A 23,230-nucleotide genomic window follows, 5' to 3' on the forward strand; every position below is an offset into this window, starting at 1 on the left:
TTACATGTCTTTGGATGATATTATTTCCGTGTTCCTGACAACCTGTAATTCAACATTGAATTAAAACCCAATTTTAGCCTCTGGCAGATTGATCACATGAAGTGGCGTATGTTATCAAGACGAAAACTCGCTTTTTAGCGTGTTTATAAACGCCGTTTGGCCTCCATTGACTTACATTACCTTGCGATTGCGTGTGAATTGACGTCGTAGCGAGTAGTATGAAAGTGCAAAAATCTGTGCAGGGAGGTTGGTCGGGGTGGAGGATGGGTCAAACACAGGACTTTCACCCAGGAGACCGGGGATCGGGTCCCGCATGTCACGTTTTCTAAATTCAACCGTTTTTGGTGTTGTAGTTTATAGACGGTCCCTAAGCACTTGTATCACTACCGTCTCACTGACGGCTGCTCGTAGAGACCAATGTTATTTCTCCAGGTTGGAGGGCAGCTTGTTTTGATGAAAATGAGCTTGTAGCTCATTGTTTACCTTACTACGGTAGGAAATATGCATCGTTTGTGATTTAATAATACCATTAATACCATTAATACCATTATTGTTTTCCTAAACCCAACAGTCCGAAAAGTGATTATGCGTCTTGATAACATGCCAAAATGGCATACAAATTGGCGTGTCATACACACGCCATTTATTGACATCAGTCTGCAACGCATTCGCTGTATACGGCGTAGAGAAAATGCAACGTGCTGTATACGGCGTGCTGTTTACAGCATAGACATACACGCAGATACCTCAAAATGCGTACAGATAACACTCCACTTGGCTTTAGAAAGTGGTGTGTATGTTTACGCAAAGTCATGATGTCACGTCTACCACAGGGTTCAATCCTAGGTCCCCTCATTCTCTGTTTACATGTCTCTGGATGATATTATTTCCGTTTTCCTGACAATCTGTAATTCAACATTAAAGTCCAGTAATTTTGGCCGCTGTTTTTTATCATATAAAGTGTTTCTAAAAATGATAAAGGCTGGAATTGACATTACATTTTCCTCCCGAAATTCTGTGAATCAGGTCAAATTAAATTATACTAAGATATTTAGTGATGAAATTATGTTGTTTCAACTTCTTCATCCTTCTTGTGTTTGTAAACCCTGAAAAGGTGATCCAAGCATTAAATCATTGCATCTTATTTTATGTAATTCTTGTTTTAGAAGGATCAACATCAAAATGGTACAAAATGTTGCCACCAGTGTGTTAACCGGAGGACGCATAACAGAGAGGTGAAGATACAGATCTAAGAGGAGACGGAGAGACTCAGGGAGGAGCTGAGCTGTTACTGAACTATAGAAGAGAGAGGAACTTCTATATTCAACAGAGTTCAATACACAAACCATCAACATTACCTTTATTCAACATGCTGTCACTGCAGCATTGTCTCTTTTCTCTGATGTTTCTTTCCATTCTAACAGGTATGTTAGATTATGCAGCATGAACCAGTTTGATTCCAATAACATCTAAATTGGAATGATCATTCTTTGAGTCTTTTACAACTTTATTATATAAATTATCTCTTCCTTTAGGTGTCAGCTGTGAAGAACTCACTCCAGTCGGAGAAAGAAGAGAACAGTTTAGAAGGCAGCTCTGTTTCTCTGTCCTACAGATACTCCAAACAAGCAACTGGTGCTGATCAATTCTTCTGGTATCGACAACATCCAGGAAAACCACCAGAGTTCCTCATCTTTCAGTTGGGAACTCAAAATGAAACAAAATCTGGACTGTCTGTTCATGTAAGTGAGGATAAAACCAAAATTATTCTTCAGATCTCCTCTGCTGCAGTGACAGACTCTGCTGTGTACTACTGTGCTGTGAGGCCCACAGTGACAGGAAACACCAAAACTCTGTACAAAAACCTTTGGAGCAAAGACAACACAATACTTCACAACATCCACCAGAGGGAGTCACACACTGTTAAACTTCAATATCATGATGTAGTCTAGAATCACTTTACAGAGAGACTCAGGGAGGAGCTGAGCTGTTACTGAACTATAGAAGAGAGAGGAACTTCTATATTCAACAGAGTTCACTACACAAACCATCAACATTACCTTTATTCAACATGCTGTCACTGCAGCATTGTGTGTTTTCTCTGCTGTTTCTCTCCATTCTAACAGGTATGTTAGATTATGCAGCATTAACAAGTTTTATTCTAAAACCATCTGAATGTGAATCATGTTTTAAGTCTTTTACAACATGAAATAACAGAGTTATGTCGTCCTTTAGGTGTCAGCTGTGACGAACTCACTCCAGTAGAGACAGAAAAGAACAGTGTAGAAGGCAGCTCTGTTACTCTGTCCTACAGATACTCCAAACAAGCTGAATATAATGATAATTTCTTCTGGTATCGACAATATCCAGGAAAACCACCAGATTTTCTCATCTTTCACTCTGGAACGCAAGATGAAACAAAGTCTCGACTGTCTGCTTCTGTAAGGGAGGATAAAACCCAAATTATTATGCAGATCTCCTCTGCTGCAGTGACAGACTCTGCTCTGTACTACTGTGCTGTGAGGCCCACAGTGACAGCAAACCCACAGTCTGTACAAAAACCTGACAGCTCCTCACTGAACATATACACACTTCAGCTCCTCCTTTTATTGAACAACAGTGCCATCAAGTGGACAATGAGGACATAAATCACTGAAAAAATGCAATATTTCATTGTTTACTCTGATTATTCGTGCTTACAACTTCATGAAACATATGTAATCCAGTTCATTGTTTTAGTGATTCTTAACTCTTGTTTAGACAGAAGAACTTGACAAGAAAGATATTTTACTCTACAGTTTGTGTTTGTCATTGTTGATAAGTGTTACTTAACAGACACCCTGTTGTCTTCTCCAATACAATCTTTGAGACTCATGACAATCATTTAAATATGCTAAATGTGATGTAAATGTTTAGAGTCCCTTAACCAGAGGTGCAGACTTGAGTCACAAATTTGATGAATTTAGATATCATCATCAACTTTTTATTCCAGACTCAAGGTCCATTCAAAAGACACAGACATGACATACAACATACCTTAAAAAGAAATAGAAACATATACAAAGAAATAAAAACAGAAGAAACAACAATACTAAATTTCTATAAAAGACAGTTATACCAGTGTTTCCATAGTGATGATTGGTATCGTATGGCACTAAACCCAGGATTTACAAATAGCATAACAATGCTATTTTGGGAGACGTTCAAGCGACAAATGAATTTGTATATTAGACTCCTCAATAATGCCTGAAAGGTGCTGACCCCTGCATTACAAAACAGGTAACTTGCACTAGAGCACCTGGGTTTGTTGAGCAGTATCCTCATAGAGTCATTATAAACAACCTTAAGCTTCTGCATGCTTGCCTTTTTGAACTTAGTCCATAAGGGAGCAGTATACAAAGGAGTGCAATAAGCTTTAAACAGACTCATTTTGACGTCATCCGTGCACATGTGGAATTTTCTTACCAACATGTTAGCTTGGGCATATAATATGCAACGCTGCCTGAGTATATCCTCATCATCAGATAACTGATCTGTGATGTAGTGACCCAGATATTTAACTTTATTACAGACACTAATCACTTGTCCTGATAGATAAAAGTCTGGAAAACAAATGTCTTTGTCCACTTTTGTCCTACATATCAAAACAGCACTCTTTTTACCATTATACAACACATCATATTTCACCCCATATTCAGAGCAGATATTCAGTAGCAGCTGAAAACCAGCACTGCTGAGAGAGAAAATGGCCAAATCACCAACATACATGAGATGATTTACCAAGGTGTTGCCAATCATACAGCCTGTTTTGCATCTTGTCAATTGGTTGGATAACTCATCCATGTACAAGTTGAAAAGTGCTGGTGAGAGTAACCCCCCCTGACGTACCCCATTACTTAACCCAAAGGACGCGGAGACTGTATTACCCCATTTCACCTGCATACTCTGGTTGGCATACCAGTAAGCCAGGATTCTTATAATACTGTCAGGGGCACCCCTTTGGCTCAGTTTTTCGCTTATGATGATTGACTCTATCAAAGGCCTTGGAAGCATCAATAAACCCAACTAGCATAGATGAATTCTGCCTTATGTACCCCTGTGTTGCCTCCTTCAAGGTATAGATACACAAATCAGTACCAAGCTTAGCTTTGAAGCCAAATTTATCGTCAGTGGTACCAATATAAGGACTTAGACGATCAAGCAACATTCTTTCCAGTACTTTAGATATCACACTGGCTAGGGCTATCGGCCTATAATTATCCAAACTCCCAACCTTGCCAGCTTTGTCCTTGATGACAGGCACAAGAGTAATAGACCGTGTAGATTCAGGTAGCAGGCCATGGGTCATGAATCCAGAAAAGCAAATGGCAAGCAGTACTGCCACCTTTGGGCTAGCAAACTTAAGGTGCTCAGCTGTAATGTGGTCTGGCCCACTTGCTTTCTTATCCGATAACTGTGCTACGGCCTGGCAGACTTCCCTGGAGGTGATTATCTCTGGATTACTGTTGACAATATTTGCCACTTTGTAGGAGTCACTTTTAACACAGTTAAATAAGGCAGAATAGTGTTGCCTCCACAGCTCAGCTATATTGTCAGCTCCAGACACCCCCTCTATAGCACACAGAAGCAATGTATTGGTCTTGTTTAGAGCTCTCACCTCCTTCCAGAGGCCAATAACATCCTTACCCAGATGTTTCTCAGCCATAGAGTTTGCTCTCATAGCCTGTTCATGTTTACCAATGTAACGGATGGCATATTTGAGTCTAGTGCTGGTACGCTTTTTATACTCAAGGAAAGGGCCAATTCTGGGTCTTCCTGCCTGCACCCATGCCTTAAATGCTACCTTAGCTTCTGCATGGTGTGCCTCAACATGCTTGTTCCAGCCAGGCTTAATATTGTTTGTTTTTACAGGTAGAATTAGGTATGATCTACTAGCCTCACACATTGCACCCATAATACTGTCATACATGGCACAGAGGGTTTCACAGTGGGTGATATCATTACAGTTCACATCCAAGCACATAATAGCATTTTTGGGTATACAAATATTCCCAAGAAGAATCTCAGTTTTCATACAGTATGTCAAGAGATCATCATTTGTGAGTTTTGCCCAATCCAATTTAGTCTTGCAGCTATCATTCACCCCCTGGGTCAACTCAGGGAGACTTTCCACATCAAGCTTCATAGCAAACGGCACATGGTCTGACATGGATGTCCTATATAGAATTTCCATAGATTGCAAGATCGCATGTGCATCAGCAGTGCTAATGCAGTGGTCAAGCCATGATGTTGTGTTCCAGGCTTCACTTATATAAGAATAGCTATCTGCTGGTAGAAGCAATTGGCTGGACAATATAAGGTTATTCTCCTCACAAAACTGTAATATATGTCTGGCAAACAGTGACTGGCTGTCTGTAAGGTCTGCGTTCATATCCCCTACAACACACACACTTGTATACTGATTCTCATGAATAAAGGAATTTATAAAGGCAAGCCTATTTAAATATATGTCATCATTCTGTGAACACTCATAAGGTGTATATACATTGAGAATAATAAGATCTTTATTTTTAAACTTCAATTGTACAGCAATGCACCAGTCAACTCAGTCCTGATGACATTTATCACTGAGTCTAGCTTCTTGTGCCATAGGATAGCCACACCCCCTGATATCCATCCTCTCACTATACCCATAGTAAGGTCCGTTGTGGATTCCCCAGCTCCTTTGAAACTGTCATTAAAAAAGTTAAATTTTCCTAGATCCTGCTTAGATAAAAACGTTTCTTGCAGACATACAATGTCGCATTTTTCCAGCAGGTTATCCACAACCATACGTCGAACCCTATCTCCAGCAGTATTGCCAACACGCAGCTCCTGACAGTTATAGGATGCAACACGCATGTTTGTAGATTAAGATAGCGGGGCCGTAGCTCCAACGGGCCACGTTACAACAGGTGTAGAGATGGTCGTGCTGGACCCTTTAACTCTCGCTGTGCGTGGTTCATAATATCGCTGCACAACAGAGCCTTCAGGCCATAGCTCCGGATTATACACCATCGCAACATCCTCACACTCAAAAGTCATTTTAAAAGAGCTGTATCTGGTGTTTACAATTACAATACGATCACAATGAACATCCCGGCTGAGTTTTTCTTTAACATATGTACACAGCACCTCTGCATGAAGATCTGGTGAGAATTCTGTAGCAAACACACTAACCTGTTTTGTTTGCACCACTTTTATGTTACTTTGCGCACTCGTGCCAATAACAGGCTTTGGCCTCTTGCGCGCAGGTTTGTCAGTGCGCTGTTTTACCGGGGAAGACCGGCTCTCAACCCTCTGTTGTCGGGCCTGCTTCACCACAAGGCTCCATTTAGGTGAGTTTGAAGAAGCATCAGTCTCTTTAAAGCTTCCATTGACCTCTGCACACATCCCAGCGCTGCCTACCCAAGCTGCCTCTGTAGACAATACTGGAGCCGGGACATCGGACGTGGAATATCCGATATCAGGAGACCCAAGGGTGCTTACATCCGCAGACAACTCCCTGCTGGAGAGATCCACAGAAGAAGCCCCAACCAGTAGGACTACACTGGCGCTGGAGATTCCAACTGCACTCGACATGTCCTGGTTATGCTTCTTACCAACACACGGCACCAGATGACACTCCATTTTAGCAACTCTACGATCAATAATGGAGGTGACAGACATCAGATCCTCGCCTACATCAGCCTGGAGTTTTACTGAATGCCTCAGCGCGCAGATCTCACTGTGCAGACGCTCCATCTTGCAGAGTAAATTGGAAACATCCATGTTGTTGAACATCACAGGCGGCGACTCATCCAGATAATGGGAAACAAACCGTGGGATGTTTTCACCGCACTTGTTTAATACTTTAAGGCAACTTTTGATGTTGTTTACATCCTTCTGGTTTCCTTTAAATGTCACATTACGTTGCTTCGTGTTGGGACAAAGTTCAAACAACACTTTCTTTGAGGACTCAATCCACTCAGACTCAAAGTTGTTTGACGCTAGAAGGACTAGTTCATCCTGACTCAAAGTCTTTATTTTAACCGCGAGGAAGTTAAGAAACTCATCCTCTACAATAGATTTCCCATCAACAGTCTCATAGACCAGTGGTTCCCAACCTTTTTTCCTTGGCGCCCCCCCTACTTATGTCTAAGAAAAGCTGAGCCCCCCCCCTCCGAAACCGAAGTTGAGGTAACTTTCCCTTACTTTCTTTTTTGATACAGAGGAGTTATCAGCACTTTTACGTTTCTCCGCCATGTTTCGTTCATAAAATAGTGATGCTGTGGCGGGATGATAGCAGCTAGCAGCTGACCTGATGACAGCAGGGTCCCAGGTTAAGAGGTCCCGGAGGTCTGGCCTACTAAGTAGCCTACCTACAAGTTTAAGCGAGAACAAAAATATATAGTTTTTATACCGACTTTTGTATACATTATATATTCTAGTGTTTTATCATAATTTGTTTAACATTAACATTGCAAATATATATATTTTTTTACCTCAACCTCAAACCAGATAAAGACTTGCGCCCCCCCTGTGATCTTTGCCGCCCCCCTTAGGGGTCCCCGGACCCCAGGTTGGGAACCACTGTCATAGATCACCGGTTTTATTCGAGGCCGACTAACGCCATGAACAGCAGAAGGAGCTGCAGCCCCTCTGCTGTTGCCTTCCGCCATCTTCCATCAACCTCTCGAGAAGAAAAGACTTGTAACTCCACTTGGACTTCAACACCAATGACTCATGACTTCACTTGGACTTGAGCCTTTTAACTTTAAAGACTTGATACCTTTCCCCAAACTGAAAGAGGGAAAAGTATATTATTTTAAACGTGTTTGATACATAAATTAATTTCCGTTTATTTCTTTAATCAACTAATGTTATTAGACATGAAAGGGGGAGAGAGATGGGGGATGACACGCAACAGCTGACAGCTGCTGCAGGACTCAGCCAACATGGGGCAAACACTCTTAATAGGTGAGCTAGAGGACACCTCCTCAAAACACTAAGTTAAGTAACTTTACCTTACAAGTAAGAAAGGAGAGAGGCACAACATGTGTTAGGTGTAAAGTTGTCAGTAGGGGGAATAACCCAGGGCTGTGAATGAGCCCTGTCACTGTGATCAGGTTCCTCCTTCTAATCCACCAACTTAGTGTTGATGAAGACTAAACAGAGAGATCACAGCCTTCTTTATACTTGCTGTAGCTCAGAGTTACTCCACACTGCAGATATGAAGCCTCTGTTCATCTCAGTGTTGCTGGCTGCTATGAGCCTTGGTATGAACACAACTCTGTTTCTTTGATATCAATCCAACATTGATATGATTCTTTAACAGCACACTGATTCTGTTTGTTGCTGTTTTACAGAATGCAGAGCACAAAAAGACAACGTGCTGCAACCAAAAGGAGATGTGACTGCTACTGAAGGAGAGGCAGTAACACTTGGCTGTCAATATAACAGCAGTGCAACTAATAATTATCTCTTCTGGTACAAACAGGATGGAAACAACAGCCCCAAATTCATTCTGAGCCGCTTTAAGGTTGGAACCGGGAAAACAGTGGACGAGGAGAAATTTTCATCCACGCTGAATTCCAGCTTAAGATCAGTTCCTCTGAAGATCCAGAAGCTTCAGCTGTCTGACTCTGCTGTGTACTACTGTGCTCTGAGGCCCACAGTGACAGGAAACAGCAAAACTCTGTCCAAAAACCTTTGGAGCAAAGAGAACATAATACTCCACAACATCCACTAGAGGGAGTCACACACTGTTAAACTTCAATATATTTCATGATGCAGTCTAGAATCATTTCATCATAGATGTGTAAATGAGAGAAGTGAAAATACAGAGCTACGAGGAGACGGAGAGACTCAGGGAGGAGCTGAGCTGTTACTGAACTATAGAAGAGAGAGGAACTTCTATATTCAACAGAGTTCAATACACAAACCATCAACATTACCTTTATTCAACATGCTGTCACTGCAGCATTGTGTGCTTTCTCTGATGTTTCTTTCCATTCTAACAGGTAAGTTAGATTATGCAGCATGAAAAAGTTATATTCCAATAACATCTGAATGTGTATCATTCAGATGTTATTCGAAAAGTCTCATACAAAATTAACTAACAGTTGTCTCTTCCTTTAGGTGTCAGCTGTGTAGAACTCACTCCAGTCCAGAAAGAAGAGAACAGTTTAGAAGGCAGCTCTGTTACTCTGTCCTACAGATACTCCAAACAAGCTGAATATAATGATTATTTCTTCTGGTATCGACAATATCCAGGAAAACCACCAGAGTTCCTCATCTTTCACTATGGAACGCAAAATGGAACAAACTCTGGACTGTCTGTTTCAGTGAGTGAGGATAAATCCAAAATTATTCTTCAGATCTCCTCTGCTGCAGTGACAGACTCTGCTCTGTACTACTGTGCTGTGAGGCCCACAGTGACAGCAAACCCACAGTCTCTGTACAAAAACACAAGCTGACACACTGACAAGCTGCTGGAAGACTTTTTTCTACACTGTTGTACTGAACTTTGTACCTTCACTAGAGGTCGACATAATAAAGTAGGCGGTGCACTACTTCTGCACTGTGTTCAACCATTCAGTCAATAATAAGTGCTGCTGTGAAGAGAACAATTCTCAGACTGAATGTTGAACATCAGCTAGTTTCTCCTGTTGATTTAAACCTTGTTGTAGAGATGGAACATTGGCTGTGGATTATTCTTGCTGCTCTTTTCTTTGGTAAGATACAAAGAACAACATGGTTTTATTATTTTCTGAAGATTTATATAAACTGCATTTTAGAGCTGAAATCTCTGAAGAGTTGAACTGTTTCTGTCCAGAGTAACAATATACAGTTGACATTTTTCACTGTCTTCTCCTCTCAGCCTCATGAACAATGTTAGTCTAATGACTTCATTTTCTCCTTTTTTCAGGATTAATAGCTGGAGACAAAATCTATCCTGTAAGGAATGCAGTCAGTAAAAGAGAAGGAGAATCTACCTCACTCAGATGTAAATATGAGACAACGATCAACAATCCTTACCTTTACTGGTACAGACATCATTCTGACCTTCAGGCACCTCAGTTTATACTCTGGAAAGGAGCTAGAGGAGCTAGTAGTAGTGAATATATCCCAGATAAGATAAGATATGAATCCATAACAACAGAGAAAACAACTGAACTGACCATAAAGACACTAACCCTGGCAGACACAGGTCTCTACTACTGTGCTCTAGAAACACAGTGATACAAAGTGTAGAAGAGGCTGTACAAAAACCTGAACACAGATATCTGACTACTCTTCAAAGAGGAGGGAAGTGGTATTCAAACCACAGCTTCATATCAGATGGATTCTGATATTTCCAGTTTAAACAGAGTCCCTGTGGTTCCAGCTGCTAGTGTGACAGAGTGTGTGTGACGTCACCCATTGGTTTGTGCAGAGCAGCTCGGAGTCGTCGAGTTTGCCTTTACGGGTGCTGCCATCTTGGTTGCATTAAAAACGGATGTGAGGATTTTTAGATGAGAGGGAGGAGCTGGGGAGGAGTGAAGGAGCACTGATGCTGTGAATGCTGTATACACCCACCTGCATCGGCAACCTGGCCGCTACTGCTGCTAACAAAGTTAGCTTACATAAATCGAGGTAAGCTTAACAGCTAGCTAAGTGTAAAAGTAATCTGAGTAGCTCATTGCATACATGTCCACAGTTATATTATATATAAGGGGAATAACACTGTAAAGTATATGTATCCGGTCCGTGTACGGTCCGTGTACTTTTTCGTTCATTCGATTTTCATTTCATAAACAGTATTAAAAACAAAAAACGAATGCTTATTTGATTTTTGTTTTAAAATACAAAATTTGAAATTGAAATACAAGGCATTTTTTCCTTTTCATGGTCAAAAGGGGATGGGAGAAATTAAAAATATGCTCTGATTTTCATTTTCTATTTCATATAACAAAAATAAAATCACTCGAAAATAGAAATGAAAAAAGCCTGTTATTTTCATATTCAGAGACCGGATGTTGTCATTTCCAAGGCAACAGCGGCAGCCACAGTGACCTCGGTCCCCGTGGTTCGCTCCCCGGTGCTGACTGACTCTGGTCCGTCTGCAGAGCTGGCGTTACCCGCTCTAGCTGAGGTCAGGGTACTAAAGTATAATCCGTTTTTGGTTTTAAACCAAAAACGAAAAAAAACGAAAAAAACGGGTCGATATTTCGTTTTTCGTTTCAAACCAAAAACGAAAAAGAGAAAATATGAGCTCCATGGTCCGTGTACTTGGTGGCCAACGGATTTTCGTTTTGAAAGGAAAAAAACAAAAACAAAAAACGGCCAGTTTCCCAATTACCATTAGTAAATAGGAAAACAAAAAACGGAAAACAACCCATTATTCGTTTTTTGTTTTGATATTAAAAAACAGAAAACGAAAAACAATCTCGTTATCCGATTGTCTTTGATGTATTTGTAGATGGAACTCGGAAATTAAAATGTGTGTATAAATCGTATTCCTTTTTCCGTACCGCCTGTAAAATCCGTTCTGTGCACTGCCTGATCAATTCTACGCTTGCGCGAACACCGGCAAACTTCACAGCTCTATGCACGCATTGGCATAAGGATGTTTGGACATTCCCGGTTACCGGAAGAAAACATTAGACAGTGACAGTAGACCGTTATGATGGCAGAGATGAAGTTTACAAGGTGTTTGCTGGAGTTGCCTAAAGTATCTGTTAATGATATACGGAGGGTCGTCCGGCCATCCAGTACAACACCATGTAGCAAATTAAATAAAGGCTTCAAATTTTACGTTTCGTCATTTCTTTACAACTTTGAAGGTAATTTGCTAACGCTAGCTAGCCTGAGCTAGAAGCCTTGCTTTGGTGTTATAAGTCATGACTCCGTCCTGCTTCAGGTTAACCATGTTTTAAATAAAGTTTAAGCATGTCTATACCTCTCACTTCATGGTTTGTACTTTTATGAAAGTATCAGGTTAAAACAGGGCTACAAATGAGATCTCTGTGAGAGACCAGCTAACTCCTAGCAAACTATTATGTAGCTCAATGCTGGACATTTCACCCCTAATTCCGGTCACTTTACTGTATTTGTATTTGTTTAGTATTTGGTTTAGAAGCCTTTATTGGTGATTTTTACGGTACAAAGTCCTGCTACATACGTAAATAGCTAGCTATATGCTCCGCTATGTCGCGTTAGCATGCAGCTACAATAGTTAGCTATGAGTATGCTAACGTTAGATTGTAGTGGAACGAAGCAGCACTTTCTAACGTCAAAAATCACAGATAAAGGCTTCTGAACCAAACACTACACAATCGGACATGTTTCAGCAGGAATGTGACCCGGAATTGGGGAGAATTTAACAACATTGCCAGCTAAGATGACCGTTAGCATGTAGCTACTATAGTGTTTACTGCCGTTGGCATGTAGCTACTATAGAGGTATACAGCAGTGGTGGCTGGGAGAGCTGTCATCCCATCTTCAAAAGGACACTTATGTACGTTTACACTTCATCGCATTAATAATAGACAGTCTATGGTTATTAGTCAAGACGAAGTATTAAAGGTAAAAACATTAACGTAAACAACACAACAACGATGTCGCTACACTGTTTTGGATCAGTGACAAGTTTCGAATGTTTGTAGCTATGACTATTGTATAATAAAGATTTAATAAAAAAAGATTTAATAAAAAAGTTGTAATGTTTGGTCGTAAAGTGTTGACACATGGTAAATCGCACACTGACAACAACCATACAGTCAATGACAGGGACATTGTTAGTTTTCTACTACGTAATTATGCGCATGCACAAAACGGATCTTACAGGCGGTACTGGCCAATAAATGCTATTGAAGGGCGGGTCTTGGCGTGGCGGGAGTAACTTCCGGGTCACGAAAAAATACCAATGCAAAATTAAGGAATAGGACTTATACACACGTATTTTAATTTCCGAGTTCCATCTACAAATACATCAAAGACAATCGGATAACGAGATTGTTTTTCGTTTTCCGATTTTAATATCAAAACAAAAAACGAATAATGGGTTGTTTTCCGTTTTGTGTTTTCCTATTTACTAATGGTAATTGGGAAACTGGCCGTTTGTCGTTTTTGTTTTTTTCCTTTCAAAACGAAAATCCGTTGGCCACCAAGTACACGGACCCTCCATTTGGTCAGGGTACTAAAGTATAATCTGTTTTTCGTTTTAAACCAAAAACGAAAAAAAGGAAAAAAACGGGTCGATGTTTCGTATTTTGTTTCAAACCAAAAACGGAAAAACCAAACTATGAGCTCCGTTTTCTCGTTTTTCCAATGTCCATACAAATTAAAAATTAACTGGAAAACTGCTCGTTTTTCAACTGTTGTTTTTTTGTTATTCATGTTTCTGTTTTAACCCAAGAACGTGAATACGGGCTCATTTTATAATGTGCATAATCATTGAAAATCTGATGGAACACAGGTCTCGTTTATAATGTTATTTTGGTCTTACGTGTTAAGTCAAAAGTTGACTAAAACCAATGCGCTCTGGACAGGAAGTAACATTAACGTGTCAAAATAAAAGTATGAGAGCTGTAATAACTGCCAGAAGAACAATGTACTTTTTGAAAACATTGTTTGCCTGTAGCTTGTCAGATTAGGCTAAAGTTAGCTATTTACGGTTATATAAAGTATTTAATTATTTAATAATAATTTTAAAATCACATGGAATCTACATTCATCTATTATTAGCCTATGTGTGGCAGTTATTGACTAGTTACTCTAATCTTACACCAGCCAGTAAAAAGGCATCTAACACTTTCAACCAAATTAACCAAAAATAACATGCATTGTTCCCTTCCATGCTCTTCGCAAGTAAATTAATATTCACAACTTTCATAAAATTTTGGGTGTTTTATTCAATTTTATAGCAGTTATGGTCTTCCCGGGAAAATTTTGACTGGTAGTGCAACAGGGCACTATTGAGCTTTACAGAAGATAAACACACAGGACACACGTGCATATTTACAAGTATGTGCATGCACACACACACACACACACACACACACACACAGACAGACAGACAGAAAGACACACACCCACACACACATAAACACACACATACACAGACAGACAGACAGACAGACAGACACACACACACACACACACACACACACACACACACACACACACACACACGCCTACCAAGAGCCTGGGTCTGTCCGAGGTTTCTTCCTAAAAGAAACTAAATGAAAAGGCTTCTTTTTATTGAAACTCTGCAGAATATTCATGTGACATGGTTGACCAACTTAACTGCCATTAATTTGAGCGTGATGAAGAACTCCTGCAGATACAACTGGGCCACATTGCAAACCTCTCATCATATTAGTGAGGAAGCTGCCATGTTGCTTCTCTCATCCTGGTCTCCTCAGGCCCTGCAGACTGGACCACACTTGTGGTTTACTGCTAGAATATTACAGTAGGCCACTTTTCTGATTCAGATTTGCCACTTGGGTCCACAGCACCATACAATATATGATAAACATGCACCAGCCTTTGTGGAAGTGTATGTTCTGAGAGAGAGAGAGAGAGAGAGAGAGAGAGAGAGAGAGAGAGAGAGAGAGAGAGAGATATCTCGGTTGTAACATTAAACATTTGCATGATTCTGTGCCATCTGCTGCTGCTCCAACAATACAATGGCAGTACATATTTATATTGCTTACCAGGGTTCCAACCCAGTAGCTTCTTGCTGTGAGGCCACAGTGCTTACCATTGACCAGTCCTTATTGTAATTCAACCCCACAATACCTATCATGTATTATATTTTATTATCCAATATTGGCCAACTACTGTTTCAAGGCCTTAGTATGATCAGTGAACATCTAATGAGCTGGGTGATCCAGGCACAGGCCCAGCAGTGAGGAGGTCTACCATGCTCACCATGAACTCTGGTCCAGTCTGCAGGGCCTGAGGAGACCAGACCAGAATGAGAGAGTCTCCAGTACACTTTAACTTGTTAATATATGTTCTTCATCACATTGACATGTTCATTGGCAGCTAATGTGGTCAACCATGTCACAAACAATATTCTGCAGAGCAATTTAAAAAAGCCCTTATATTTTCTGTCTCTTTTTACTGGCTGGTGTAAGATTAGAGTAAAAGTAGTCAATAACGCCACACAGCATGCTAGGGGAATACAGATTTTATTTAAAATGTGATTTAAAACTTATTATAATCCTATTTCTATTTTAAAACAATATCCATTCTTACTCCCTTTGTGGCTATTAATGAATGTTGCTCAATTAAATACTTTATATAACCCTAAATAATTAACTGTAGCTTAATCTGACAAGCTACAGGCAAAAGCTAAAGTACATTGTTCTTCTGGCAGTTATTACAGTTCTCATACTTTTATTTTGACATGTTATTGTTACTTCCTGTCCAGAGCGCATTGGTTTTAGTCAACTTTTGACTTAACACGTAAGACCAAAATAACATTATAAACGAGACCTGTGTTCCATCAGATTTTCAATGATTATGCACATTATAAAAATGAGCCCGTATTCACGTTCTTGGGTTAAAACAGAAACATGAATAACAAAAAAACAACAGTTGAAAAACGAGCAGTTTTCCAGTTAATTTTTAATTTGTATGGACATTGGAAAAACCGAGGAAAACGGAGCTCATAGTTTGGTTTTTCCGTTTTTGGTTTGAAACAAAATACGAAACATCGACCCGTTTTTTCCTTTTTTCGTTTTTGGTTTAAAACGAAAAACAGATTATACTTTAGTACCCTGACCCTGACTAACATCCTGATTCTGACTCTCTGGCTAGGTAACTATTTAAAATACTGATTGTTCTCCTTTACTCAATCATCTTTATAAATTAATCTCTTCCTCTGCATGTTCTCTTCTTCCCCAGAGTGTAAAGGAGAAGACAGAGTGATCCAGCCAACAGGAGATGTCATTACTACTGAAGGAGAGACAGTTACTCTTGACTGTACATTTGAGACAACTTCGACAAGTTATTCGAGAACTTTATTCTGGTACAAACAAGAAGTAAATGATTACCCAAAGTACATTTTGAAAAGTTTTTCAAACACAGCAGAAAATGCTCCAGAGTTCCAGAAGGACAGATTTGATGCTACAATCAACGAGACATCAGTTCCTCTGAAGATCCAGAAGCTTCAGCTGTCTGACTCTGCTGTGTACTACTGTGCTCTGAGGCCCACAGTGACAGGAAACACCAAAACTCTGTACAAAAACCTTTGGAGCAAAGACAACACAATACTCCACAACATCCACTAGAGGGAGTCACACACTGTTAAACTTCATTATGATGTAATCTAAAATCACTTTACCTTAGAAGTGTAACAGAGAGAAGTGAAAATACAGAGCTACAAGGAGACGGAGAGACTCAGGGAGGAGCTGAGCTGTTACTGAACTATAGAAGAGAGAGGAACTTCTATATTCAACAGAGATCAATACACAAAACATCAACATTACCTTTATTCAACATGATGTCACTGCAGCATTGTGTGTTTTCTCTGATGTTTCTTTCCATTTTAACAGGTATGTTAGATCATGCAGCATGAAAAAGTTTGATTCTAATAGCATCTGAATGTGAATCATGTATTATGTCTTTACAACATGAAATAACAGAGGTAGCTGTGAAGATCTCACTCCAGTCGAGAAAGAAGAGAACAGTTTAGAAGGCAGCTCTGTTACTCTGTCCTACAGATACTCCAAACAAGTGGATAACAATGATTATTTCTTCTGGTATCGACAATATCCAGGAAACCCACCAGAGTTCCTCATCTTTCACTTTGGAACGCAAAGTGCAACAAACTCTGGACTGTCTGTTTCTGTAAGTGAGGATAAAACCAAAATGGTTCTTCAGATATCCTCTGCTGCAGTGACAGACTCTGCTCTGTACTACTGTGCTGTGAGGCCCACAGTGACAGCAAACCCACAGTCTCTGTACAAAAACACAAGCTGACACACTGACAAGCTGCTGGAAGACTTTTTTCCACAATTTTGTAATGAACTTTGTACCTCCACTAGAGGGCGACATTATCAAGTAGGCGGTTGCACTACTTCTGCACTGTGTTCAACCATTCAGTCAATAATAAGTGCTGCTGTGAAGAGAACAATTCTCAGACTGAATGTTGAACATCAGCTAGTTCTCCTGTTGATTTAAACCTTGTTATAGAGATGGGACATTGGCTGTGGATTATTCTTGCTGTTCTTTTCTTTGGTAAGGTGCAAAGAGTGTTTTAATGCACAAAAGAGCAAAAACAGATAATTTCTGTTGGTATCTTGTACATTCTAAATGACATGCTATATGGTTTTCTCTGACATAAAACAGCAGTAAGGGGAAATCCAGATTGTTTACTCTTTAAACCTACTCTTCTGTTTTAAATCAATCTTCTTTATTGATTTATATCTATCTTTGCATGTTCTCTTCTTCCCCAGAGTGTAAAGGAGAAGACAGAGTGATCCAGCCAACAGGAGATGTCATTACTACTGAAGGAGAGACAGTTACTCTTGACTGTACATTTGAGACAACTGCTTCCTATTCTTATTTGTTGTGGTACAAACAAGAAGTAAATGGCTTTCCAAAGTTTATGCTACAAATCTACTCTGGAGCAAAAGATGCTGAAAACTTTCAGAAAGAAAGAATTTATGCTACACTCAAGGATAAGTCCTTTCCTCTGAAGATCCAGAAGCTTCAGCTGTCTGACTCTGCTGTGTACTACTGTGCTCTGAGGTCCACAGTGACAGGAAACACCAAAACTCTGTACAAAAACCTTTGGAGCAAAGACAACACAATACTCCACAACATGCACTAGAGGGAGTCACACACTGTTAAACTTTAACATGATTTAGTCTAGAATCACTTTACCTTAGTAGAGTAACAGAGAAATGAAAATACAGAACTACGAGGAGACGGAGAGACTCAGGGAGGAGCTGAGCTGTTACTGAACTATAGAAGAGAGAGGAACTTCTATATTCAACAGAGATCAATACACAAACCATCAACATTACCTTTATTCAACATGCTGTCACTGCAGCATTGTGTGTTTTCTCTGCTGTTTCTCTCCATTCTATCAGGTATGTTAGATTATGCAGCATTAACAAGTTTTATTCTAAAACCATCTGAATGTGAATCATGTTTTAAGTCTTTTACAACATGAAATAACAGAGTTATGTCGTCCTTTAGGTGTCAGGTGTGACGAACTCTCTCCAGTAGAGAGAGAAAAGAACAGTTTAGAATGCAGCTCTGTTACTCTGTCCTACAGATACTCCAAACAAGCTGAATGATTATTTCTTCTGGTATCGGCAATATCCAGGAAAACCACCAAAGTTCCTCATCTTTCACTCTGGAACGCAAAATGAAACAAACTCTGGACTGTCTGTTTCTGTAAGTGAGGATAAAACCAAAGTGGATCTTCAGATCTCCTCTGCTGCAGTGACAGACTCTGCTCTGTACTACTGTGCTGTGAGGCCCACAGTGACAGCAAACCCACAGTCTCTGTACAAAAACACAAGCTGACACACTGACAAGCTGCTGGAAGACTTTTTTTCCCAGGAAACACTAAAACTCTGTACAAAAACCTTTGGAGGAAAAGGAAAACAACATCCACCAGAGGGAGTCACACACTGTTCAGGACAATCACAAATTGTTGCGACATCTTCAACAGATGATAAAGAGGAAGGACCAATGATGTGAAGGCCCAGATCCATCAGAGTATCAATGCTCTTCCTCTCTCTCCTCCCCTCTCACTGCAGACATGAAACACTGGCTGACTAACATCCTGATTCTGACTCTCTGGATAGGTAACTATTTAAAATACTGATTGTTTTCCTATAATCAGTCATGTTTATAAATTCATCTCTTCCTCTGCATGTTCTCTTCTTCCCCAGAGTGTAAAGGAGAAGACAGAGTGATCCAGCCAACAGGAGATGTCATTACTACTGAAGGAGAGACAGTTACTCTTGACTGTACATTTGAGACAACTTCGACAAGTTATTCGAGAACTTTATTCTGGTACAAACAAGAAGTAAATGATTACCCAAAGTACATGTTGAAAAGTTTTTCAAACACAGCAGAAAATTCTCCAGAGTTCCAGAAAGACAGATTGATGCTACAATCAACGAGACATCAGTTCCTCTGAAGATCCAGAAGCTTCAGCTGTCTGACTCTGCTGTGTACTACTGTGCTCTGAGGCCCACAGTGACAGGAAACACCAAAACTCTGTACAAAAACCTTTGGAGAAACGACAAAAATATACTCCACAACGTCCACTAGAGGGAGTCACACACTGTTAAACATGGAATAGTATGTAATGATACAGTCTAGACCAGGGGTCACCAACACGGTGCCCGTGGGCACCAGGTAGCCCCCAAGGACCACATGAGTAGCCCTCAGGCCTGTTCTAAAAATGAAAATTGAATATTGATGTTATCTGTTTCCCACCTTGTTAAGTCATTGTTGATAATTATTGATAATGAGAAATCATTAACGTGATCAGTGTCTTCACATAGATGAGTATCATTAATCATTAATAATCATATATAACTAAAGGCAAACTGAGCAAATTAGTTATTTCAGAAGAGCGTATCAAACTGGTAGCCCTTCCTATGACTCAGTACCCATGAAGTAGCTCTCAGTTTCTAAAAGGTTGGTGGCCCCTGCTCTAGATTCTTTGTAGAGTTGACAATAACAGTAACTGAAGCACTAAAGATGAAAAGTGTTTATGTTTATGTTTCAACTCTGGTAAGCATAAGTAAACTCTCACTTTACATTCAAGAAACATTCTGAGAAAAGCATAAAACGTAACACGTTGAAATATTAAGTCTCAGTTTATTTCAAACTTTCTAGAAAGAAATATGTTAGGTGCTACAAACACTAAAACTCTGTACAGAAACCTTTGGAGCAGAGACAACCCAATACTCAACATCCACTAGAGGGAGTCACACACTGATAAACTTTAATGTATTTTATGAGATAGTCTGGATTCTTTTCACTAATGAAACACAGTTTATGATGAAGACTTGAAGAAATGAAACTAATTCAACATCTGAGTCTCCTCCTACTGACTGCAGAGGTGTCTTCATGACAGAGAACTGTTTGATTCCAGCTGTGAACATCAGACCAAACAACTCACAAAACGTATTCATCCTGAACATTCATAAACAGCATTTCACCTCTGCAGACATGGAAAAACTCACTGCAATTCTGTTCTGCTTCACTCTCATAGGTATGTATCTTTATGATTATAAATCCTGAAATACAAAGACACTTTCAAAGTTTTACAGATACAGTTCAGATTTTAGTTCAAACTTTAACATGTCAAAGATACAAATCTAGATGTCATCACTGTATCACTAATAGGTGTGATGTTTTTCAAATGTTAGATATGTGACTTTGGAACAGAAGTGTAAATCTAACATGTTGTTTTCCTCACTAGGTAACACGATGGAAGATGATATTACTGCCAGCAGTGCTGAAGTCTTTCATCAGAGGGCCGTAGTGTTACTCTGTCCTGTACCTATTCAGTTCAAGCTGATAATCTCCAGTGGTATCGACAGGATCCTGGATCAGCTCCTCAGTTCCTTCTCCTGATCACTGATACAACATCGCCTTCAGTAGTGGAAGCAAAACCTCCTCATCCTCGACTGAATGCTACACTGAATAAGGAGAAAAATCAAGTTGATCTACAGATCTCCTCAGCTGCAGTGTCTGACTCTGCTGTGTACTACTGTGCTCTGAAGCCCACAGTGACAGGAAACACCAAAAACTCTGTACAAAAACCTTTGGAGAAAAGACAACACAATACTCTACAACATCCACTAGAGGGAGTCACACACTGTTAAAATGTAATATTTGGTAACCATTCCTTTACATTCCCTAATTACCAATTATTTACCTGGTATTACATGGTAATAATATTACCTTTTAGGTAACTACCACTGGTAATAAGTAGGTAATTATAGAGGAACTACAGCTGAAGTACGAGGTAAAACCTAAGGTATTAATCATTAATTGTACCATGTAGTTCTGACTGGATTAGGATGGTAATTACTAAGATATCTTAGTGGCAGCGGGAAGTGATCGCGCCATTGACCAACAAAAAACCTGGTCTAAAGTCAATAACGCAGCATTCATTGTTATTTTAACAGCAAATTAATACAATGCTCCTAGGCTCGTGCACAGAATGGCACATTCTGCTTGTTACACACACAGGGACGAACAGCAGCACAAACACATGCAGAAGATTAAGAAATAAAAAAGATTATGGTGCAAATCCTCCATCATAATAGCAATGCTCCAAGGTCCAAACACGCCTGGCTTTTAAAGAGAATGGGAGATGATCTCTGATTAGTTTATTGCATGTTATGCCCAAAACACACCTATGATTAATGAAGACACTAAGTACAACCCTTTAGAACCATGCGCTCGGCGCACGGACCCTTTCATCTGCTAGCAAAAGTGGATTCAGACACGCCCTAAACCCACTTGCGCCAGACGCTTCACACCGTGCACTTAGATGGTTAAAATAGGACACTAAAACAACAACAAAAAATCTTTGGAGCAAAGACAACACAATACTCCACAACATCCACTAGAGGGAGTCACACACTGTTAAACTTTAAGACGATAATACAACAACTCTACCAACATCAGAAACATCCACCAAAGGTCTTCTTTCTCTTCACTGCAGCTTTATCTTTTCACCTATCAGCAAAAGGTTATTTTCTGCTTATGTTTAACTCAACCAATGACATTACTTCTGTCTCCAGATCAGAAATGTTTGAGGAACTAAAAGCACAATCAGCTTGATGTTGAGAAGAAGAGCTGCACATCAGAGAGGCTGTTTAGTTTTTCATTCTACTGCAGTGGAAGAACATTGTTCATCTGCTGTCTGTTTGGCTTTAACAACTCCAAAGACATGTTGCTTTACCTGTTTTTACTTTTCTCTCCCTTTATAGGTGAGTGTTAGAACAGAGATCAAAGTCTCATATAACCTGCTGTTTTAACCAGATATTTCATAACTAGAGGTTATCTGTGTAAGTTAATGATAAACTGATGTGAATAATACTCATTTTACAGCCCTGGGTTCCATGAACAGCATAAAGCCAGAAAGTACTGAAGAACATGTTGCAGAGGGCAGAAACATCAACCTGACCTGTACATATGAGGGTGCTATCTACAATATCCAGTGGTACCGACAATACCAGAGATCCAGACCAGAGTTCCTGCTCTACATCACAGAGGATGGATCGATTAATCCAACTGGTTCTGATTTCTCAGCTCACATTGACAAGTCAAAGAAACGTGTTAAACTGGAGATCATCTCAGCTGAAGTGTCTGACTCTGCTGTGTACTACTGTGCTCTGAGGCCCACAGTGACAGGAAACACCAAAACTCTGTACAAATCCTTTGGAGCAAGACAACACAATACTCCACAACAGCCACCAGAGGGAGTCACACACTGTTAAACTTCAGGTAAATTACAAATTGTTGAGAGATCCCCAACAGATAAAGAGGAAGGACCAATGATGTGAAGGCCCAGATCCATCAGAGTATCAATGCTCTTCCTCTCTCTCCTCCCCTCTCACTGCAGACATGAAACACTGGCTGACTAACATCCTGATTCTGACTCTCTGAATAGGTAACTATTAAAACTACTGATTGTTTTTCTTTATTCAATCATCTGTATTACTTAATCTATTCCTCTGCATGTTCTCTTCTTCCCCAGAGTGTAAAGGAGAAGACAGAGTGATCCAGCCAACAGGAGATGTCATTACTACTGAAGGAGAGACAGTTACTCTTGACTGTACATTTGAGACAAGTTATCCAGGTGCCTCTTTATTCTGGTACAAACAAGAAGTCAATGATTTCCCAAAGATGATGCTGCAACGTTTCTCTGTAAAAACTGATGATGCTGAAGCACAAGAGAGAATTGATGCTACAGTGAAGGATAAGTCAGTTCCTCTGAAGATCCAGAAGCTTCAGCTGTCTGACTCTGCTGTGTACTACTGTGCTCTGAGGCCCACAGTGACAGGAAACACCAAAACTCTGTACAAAAACCTTTGGAGCAAAGACAACACAATACTCCACAACATCCACCAGAGGGAGTCACACACTGTTAAACTTTAATATGATGTAGTCTACAATCACTTTACCTTAGAAGAGTAACTGAGAGAAGTGAAAACACAGAGCTATG

General features: G+C 40.0%; 1 protein-coding gene and 1 long non-coding RNA gene across 5 annotated transcripts in view; both read left to right on the forward strand.

The window, feature by feature from the left end:
• si:dkey-154p10.3 (zinc finger protein 135) overlaps positions 1 to 23,230 on the forward strand; it is a 307,986-nt gene that overhangs the window by 109,419 nt on the left and 175,337 nt on the right. The gene's annotated exons all lie outside the window — the stretch shown is intronic.
• Positions 1,316 to 17,020, forward strand: LOC118495831. The gene is made up of 3 exons (XR_004898274.1): positions 1,316 to 1,428; positions 5,815 to 5,817; positions 16,665 to 17,020. It is a non-coding gene; the product is annotated as an uncharacterized LOC118495831 (long non-coding RNA).

Source organism: Sander lucioperca, chromosome 9 (assembly GCF_008315115.2).
Source record: "Sander lucioperca isolate FBNREF2018 chromosome 9, SLUC_FBN_1.2, whole genome shotgun sequence".
Classification (NCBI taxonomy): Eukaryota; Metazoa; Chordata; class Actinopteri; order Perciformes; family Percidae; genus Sander; species Sander lucioperca.